Source organism: Sinocyclocheilus grahami, unplaced genomic scaffold (assembly GCF_001515645.1).
Source record: "Sinocyclocheilus grahami isolate Dianchi unplaced genomic scaffold, SAMN03320097.WGS_v1.1 scaffold3041.1, whole genome shotgun sequence".
In the NCBI taxonomy this organism is placed as follows: domain Eukaryota; kingdom Metazoa; phylum Chordata; class Actinopteri; order Cypriniformes; family Cyprinidae; genus Sinocyclocheilus; species Sinocyclocheilus grahami.
In genome coordinates this window covers 1-6470 of record NW_015508210.1, presented here as the reverse complement: position 1 = coordinate 6470, position 6470 = coordinate 1, and the positions used below count along the sequence as shown (strand labels likewise).

Genomic DNA, 6470 nt, shown 5'->3' with positions numbered 1-6470 from the left:
TGTTATATTGCAGCCATTTGCTAAAATCATTTAAGTTAATTTTTTTTTCCTCATTAATGTACACACAGCACCCCATATTGACAGAAAAACACAGCATTGTTGACATTTTTGCAGATTTATTAAAAAATAAAAACTGAAATATCACATGGTCCTATGTATTCAGACCCTTTGCTCAGTATTTAGTAGAAGCACCCTTTTGATCTAATATAGCCATGAGTCTTTTTGGGAAAGATGCAACACGTTTTTCACACCTGGATTTGGGGATCCTCTGCCATTCTTCCTTGCAGATCCTCTCCAGTTCTGTCAGGTTGGATGGTAAACGTTGGTGGACAGCCATTTTTAGGTCTCTCCAGAGATGCTCAATTTGGTTTAAGTCAGGGCTCTGGCTGGGCCATTCAAGAGCAGTCACAGAGTTGTTGTGAAGCCACTCCTTTGTTATTTTAGCTGTGTGCTTATGGTCATTGTCTTGTTGGAAGGTAAACCTTCGGCCCAGTCTGAGGTCCTGAGCACTCTGGAGAAGGTTTTCGTCCAGGATATCCCTGTGCTTGGCCGCATTCATCTTTCCCTCGATTGCAACCAGTTGTCCTGTCCCTGCAGCTGAAAAACACCCCCACAGCATGATGCTGCCACCACCATGCTTCACTGTTGGGACTGTATTGGACAGGTGATGAGCAGTGCCTGGTTTTCTCCATACATACCGCTTAGAATTAAGGCCAAAAAGTTCTATCTTGGCCTCATCCGACCAGATAATCTTATTTCTCACCATCTTGGAGTCCTTCAGGTGTTTTTTCATGTGTCTTGCACTGAGGAGAGGCTTCCGTCGGGCCACTCTGCCATAAAGCCCCGACTGGTGGAGGGCTGCAGTGATGGTTGACTTTCTACAACTTTCTCCCATCTCCCGACTGCATCTCTGGCGCTCAGCCACAGTGATCTTTGGGTTCTTCTTTACCTCTCTCACCAAGGCTCTTCTCCCCCGATAGCTCAGTTTGGCTGGACGGCCAGCTCTAGGAAGGGTTCTGGTCGTCCCAAACGTCTTCCATTTAAGGAATGGAGGCCACTGTGCTCTTGGGAACCTTAAGTGCAGCAGAAATTTTTTTGTAGCCTTGGCCAGATCTGTGCCTTGCCACAATTCTGTCTCTGAGCTCTTCAGGTAGTTCCTTTGACCTCATGATTCTCATTTGCTCTGACATGCACTGTGAGCTGTAAGGTCTTATATAGACAGGTGTGTGGCTTTCCTAATCAAGTCCAATCAGTATAATCAAACACAGCTGGACTCAAATGAAGGTGTAGAACCATCTCAAGGCTGATCAGAAGAAATGGACAGCCCCTGAGTTAAATATATGAGTGTCACAGCAAAGGGTCTGAATACTTAGGACCATGTGATATTTCAGTTTTTCTTTTTTAATAAATCTGCAAAAATGTCAACAATTCTGTGTTTTTCTGTCAATATGGGGTGCTGTGTGTACATTAATGAGGAAAAAAAATTAACTTAAATGATTTTAGCAAATGGCTGCAATATAACAAAGAGTGAAAAATTTAAGGGGGTCTGAATACTTTCCGTACCCACTGTATGTGAATAAAAGTCTAAAAATCAGTTAAAGTATACATCATATAAAGTGACCGTATCTCTTCACAAGACTTGAATTAAACCACTCAATCTTCAGTGGAGGGACTAAACTCTGAGGTTTCATTACAAAAATGTTAATTTGTGTTTGGAAGACTAAGCAAAGTCTTAGGCGTTTGTAACAGCATGAAATGAGAAAATAATGACAGAATTTAGATTTTTGTGTGAACTGTCCCTTTAGATCAGTGGTCAAGTCACCTATATTTCTGTAGCGATTTATTCAATACAATCCGTTTGAAAGCTGCTTCACAATATTAAACATGAAAATCACAGAATCTATGATGCAAACTTCAAATATGAGGCAAACCCAAAATCTGATGTAAAGCAGCTCTACGGAAGAGAATAACGTTGTTAGTAAACTCCTGTCAGTTACAACAAATATGGTGCACAAATGTCTCGGTGAAGGCCAGATGAACAGCAGTGACGTTCTCAACAGCGCTGACAAACACAAGAAACACTGTGCCATGAGCAATCACGTTAGAAGGCTTTTACATGGACTTACACCGTGTCTACACCGGACGTGACAGTTGTCGTGTCGCGCCGTGCCGCAACAGCTAATGTCTGTCTACACTGGATGCGACAAAGCGACCGTTGAAAATATCATCACAAATACGTCATTAATAGAATGCGGCAGCAGTTTACTGTCAGGGATTTGACGTGGTGTGCCGCGCCGCATCCAGTGTAGACAGCATCACTGATTATAATGAGTTCTATCGTATTTTGTTGCGCCGTGCCGCTTGCGTCCGGTGTAGACACGGTGTTACCATGGATTTACTGTAGTAACACTAACTGCACCATGGTATTGTGGCATGAAATGTGGGTTATACAGTACATATGGAATTTTATTATATCATTAATGTAGACATGTATTAAATGTATCAAAGGAGTAATGGTTGTTGTTGAGCTATAGCATTCGTGCAAATATTTATTCTAAATGTGTTTTGATTACTGTCATGTTCCGACAAAAAGATTAATTTAAAACCTCAATTAATTTTCATTCAGGAGAAGAAATCTACCTTTAAACTTGAAAGAAATTAGGATTTGATCATTCATTCATTGTTCATTCATTATCATGCAGTTTTGACTGATATGAACAATTTTATTGTGATAATTTTTGGCCATATTACCCAGCCTTAAACAAATCCCAATTAAACACACCTCAATGTCTTCGGGATCACTAGACACTTCAGGCAAGTGTGTTGGAACTTTATATCTCATATCCTGCTGCAAAACATGACAGTTTAATTTTAGACCGAATATCGATTTTGAGCAATACTGGGATGCACCAGTGAATGGTGGGATATTTTGCTATTAAAATGATTGTTCCAGAAGAACAGCATGAGAACTTTATTTTGTCTGGTCTCTCGGTATCAACTGATTGAGCTTTTAAGTTTTGCGAAGTACATTTCAGTGTGGACTTTTGTAAAACACTTAAGTGGGGATGGAGAGGGATTTGAAATGAAAACGCCCTTTTCGAATATGTCCAAATTAATATGGACATATAGTAGGCTAGCTCAAGAGAATGCTGGAGTTTCTCAGAAAAAAAGATACATATAATCTAAATATCTAATCAGTTTTGTGCACAATCTAGATTATGTTGATTTGTTTTTTTCCAATGATCCAAAGTTAATCATACACTAACTCATCTGACTCTAAACCTATTTAGATATGTATTCAGCTATATTAAATTTCTATTAAATATAATTTCTGAGAATAGCACTGCACTGCCTTTGTACTTGATATTATTGTGGTTTTCCAGGACAAGCTACTGAACTGAATGCAACTGCAGATAATTCTGAAGAATCCTTGCTAAACCATACAACAGATGCTATCTTAAGCAATTGCTTTAATTATATATCAGGCAGTTTTTAAGTGGATTCATACCAAAGCACTATCGATACACATTTCACTGTTTCTTCAACAGGAGAGACGACAACTGCTGAAACATCAGATTCCGGTTTGAACAGCTCTGTGGATCTTCAATATGTGGTAAGTATATTTTAAATGGAATATCGGTGAGTTTTGACACACTTCTGTTTCTCCACAGGCTATAGTGTAGCACAAGTTAAATATCATTTACATTACTACTTCCAATGAATAATTAAATAATGTCTGTGTTTCAGTATTAGGACTCCAGTAAACAAAACCACCATTACAACCACAAGAGGTCAAAGCTGATCCAAAGTTAGAGGAGGATTTGTAATGAAAGATTGGTGATAATTGTATTGTAATTGTAATTAAATAATCCTGACAAACATTATATTTTGGGGAGTTGGCTTGTAAATGGTTGAATTATATTCTCCCCTTTCTGCCTCATGGTTGATATAATCTGGATTATTTTGAAGTCAAGTGAGTTTAATTGTTATTTTGCTATATGTAGAGGCATACAAATGAACGACATGTGCCTCACAGGACCACGGTGCTACATAGACAAAGAATAATCTAACTACACATATACATAGTATATGTTTACAGTATATGTATTACGTACTTGCGCAAGGTATGTTTGCATGTAACAACGCTACAGAGAAAAAGTGCAATAAGAAATATTCAGGGCAAATGGAAACAGTGCAACATTAATTGCATGAAGACGGAAGCACTTTGAAGCACTTTGCTCGAGCCATTGATGTTTTTATACCAAGTGCTGAAAGAAAAATATTTTTATATGAAGAGAGCTGGGGCCTGTACCATGAAGCCGATTCATCATGGTACAAGCCTCGGGTTTTCCAATCTTACTATCATTCTATCTCTAAAGGGCCAGACTGGACACACTTACAGCGTTTCTAATATTTTAAATCTAAGTGGCAATAAAAATAAACCAGAGCATACTTTATCGCATATCCTAATAATTATCCTGTGTACTCTATAAAATATTGCCTTATATACTCTTGAATGTCTTAATCTGTGAAATACTGTTTCTGTATATACATTTGTTGATTAATTTTGTTCTTTTACACTGACTTCATTTATATAATTACAAACTTAACATTTGAATTGTATCAAATGAATTTATGGTATCAGCGGATGTCTGCCTGTTATTGGTCTGTAATCTGTTTATTCTTAAATGCTATTTCTTTGCACTGTTTTGTTGTTTTTGTCGTATCCATTCATGATGGTCATTTGCAACGTTTCTACTTTCTATTTCTGCAACATCAAGGCCAGAACGACAGCATACAAACTATGACAATGATCTCAGGTGCTGATTGTGCTTTATTTAATGTTAGAAGTGTCTGTGTGAGTTTGAATATCATTTTGTGCGACCTTTAGCCGTACTAAAAGTGACAATGGTTAAACTACCTCAAATTATGAACTCTGTGAATAAACAAGTGTTTACAAATTGCTTGTTGCTGGAATCGTGCCAAGAGTTTTGCACTTGATTGCTGAATACACACTACCTATGTGTAAACATTTTGAGAACAAATAAAATGAACCAACTAACAAACCTTACAACTTGGCAGAAGATTTTTTTTTTTATTTCTTTATTTTAATATTATCATTTATAACTTTTTTTAATTATTTATTGAACATTGAACTGTTGGCCATATTGCCGTCAACATATAACGTACTATAACTTTGTGAAAGAATTGTTTAATGCGTAAATGTATGATAAATGTATTTATTCGTTGAACACTGACTGACTGACTAAAACACTTTATGTGGGTTAAGCCTCTCCACTTCTTCCCTGATACACATGATGTAATCGTTTTGTTTTCTCACTAGTTAAAACATCAACCGCTATTTTCTGTGACTAGTTTTCTGTTGCTGAGAGCTTTTGCTTTCAATGATTTAAAAATGAGTAATTAGCAGAGGTGTAAAGTATTGGAGTAAATGTAATTAGTTACTGTACTTGAGTATCTTTTCAGGTACTTTGTAGTTGTACTGAGTATCAAAGATATTAGCAACTTTTACTCTTTACTTTACTACATTTTTGAACGAGTATCTGTAGTCTTTACTCCACTACATTTGAAATGAGTGTTGCAGTTACACATTACATTTAGCATGGACCTAGCTTTTTCTGCTGCAGTTTATTTCTGCTACAAAAGACGTGATACTGCCTGCTACAGGTTTTGCCCTTACTCACCCAAACTTGTCAACAAGGCTACTTTATGTGAATGCGAGTTCCTTAGCAAGTATTTGTGAATCAGAGGTGTTTTATGTATGAGATGAGGACATGACTGCAGCCTCTTTACTCCACTACATTTCTGAATGAGTATCTGTACTCTTTACTCCACTACATTTCTGAATGAGTATCTGTACTCTTTACTCCACTACATTTCTGAATGAGTATCTGTAGTCTTTACTCCACTACATTTGAAATGAGTGTTGCAGTTACACATTACATTTAGCATGGACCTAGCTTTTTCTGCTGCAGTTTATTTCTGCTACAAAAGACGTGATACTGCCTGCTACAGGTTTTGCCCTTACTCACCCAAACTTGTCAACAAGGCTACTTTATGTGAATGCGAGTTCCTTAGCAAGTATTTGTGAATCAGAGGTGTTTTATGTATGAGATGAGGACATGACTGCAGCCCAATGAGGCCCAAACCAGCACATCCAGTGCAAGAAGGCTTCAGTTTTTTAATTTTACTTAACATTATTTTATGTATCCATTATACCGAAGAGATCTTTTTGAAAGATATAGTTTGTTTGTTTGTTTTGTTTTGTAATTTTGAGGTGTTCAGTTTTATTTTGGTTTTAGAAAATAAATGTGATTGCTCTCCTCACAAATCAACTCTTTCTTGTTTTTGTTTCATGCTCTCTGTGCCTTGCACTGAACTTTTATGTCACTTTCTGTCTTCCATGGTGTTTGTAGTCCATTTGTTCATTGGTTCCCCTTGATTAGTCT

At 37.2% G+C, this 6470-nt stretch overlaps 1 pseudogene; it reads left to right on the top strand.

The window, feature by feature from the left end:
• LOC107575953 (H-2 class I histocompatibility antigen, Q10 alpha chain-like) overlaps nt 1–4061 on the top strand; it is a 7367-nt pseudogene extending 3306 nt beyond the window's left edge.
• The last annotated feature ends 2409 nt before the right edge of the window (nt 4062–6470 follow it).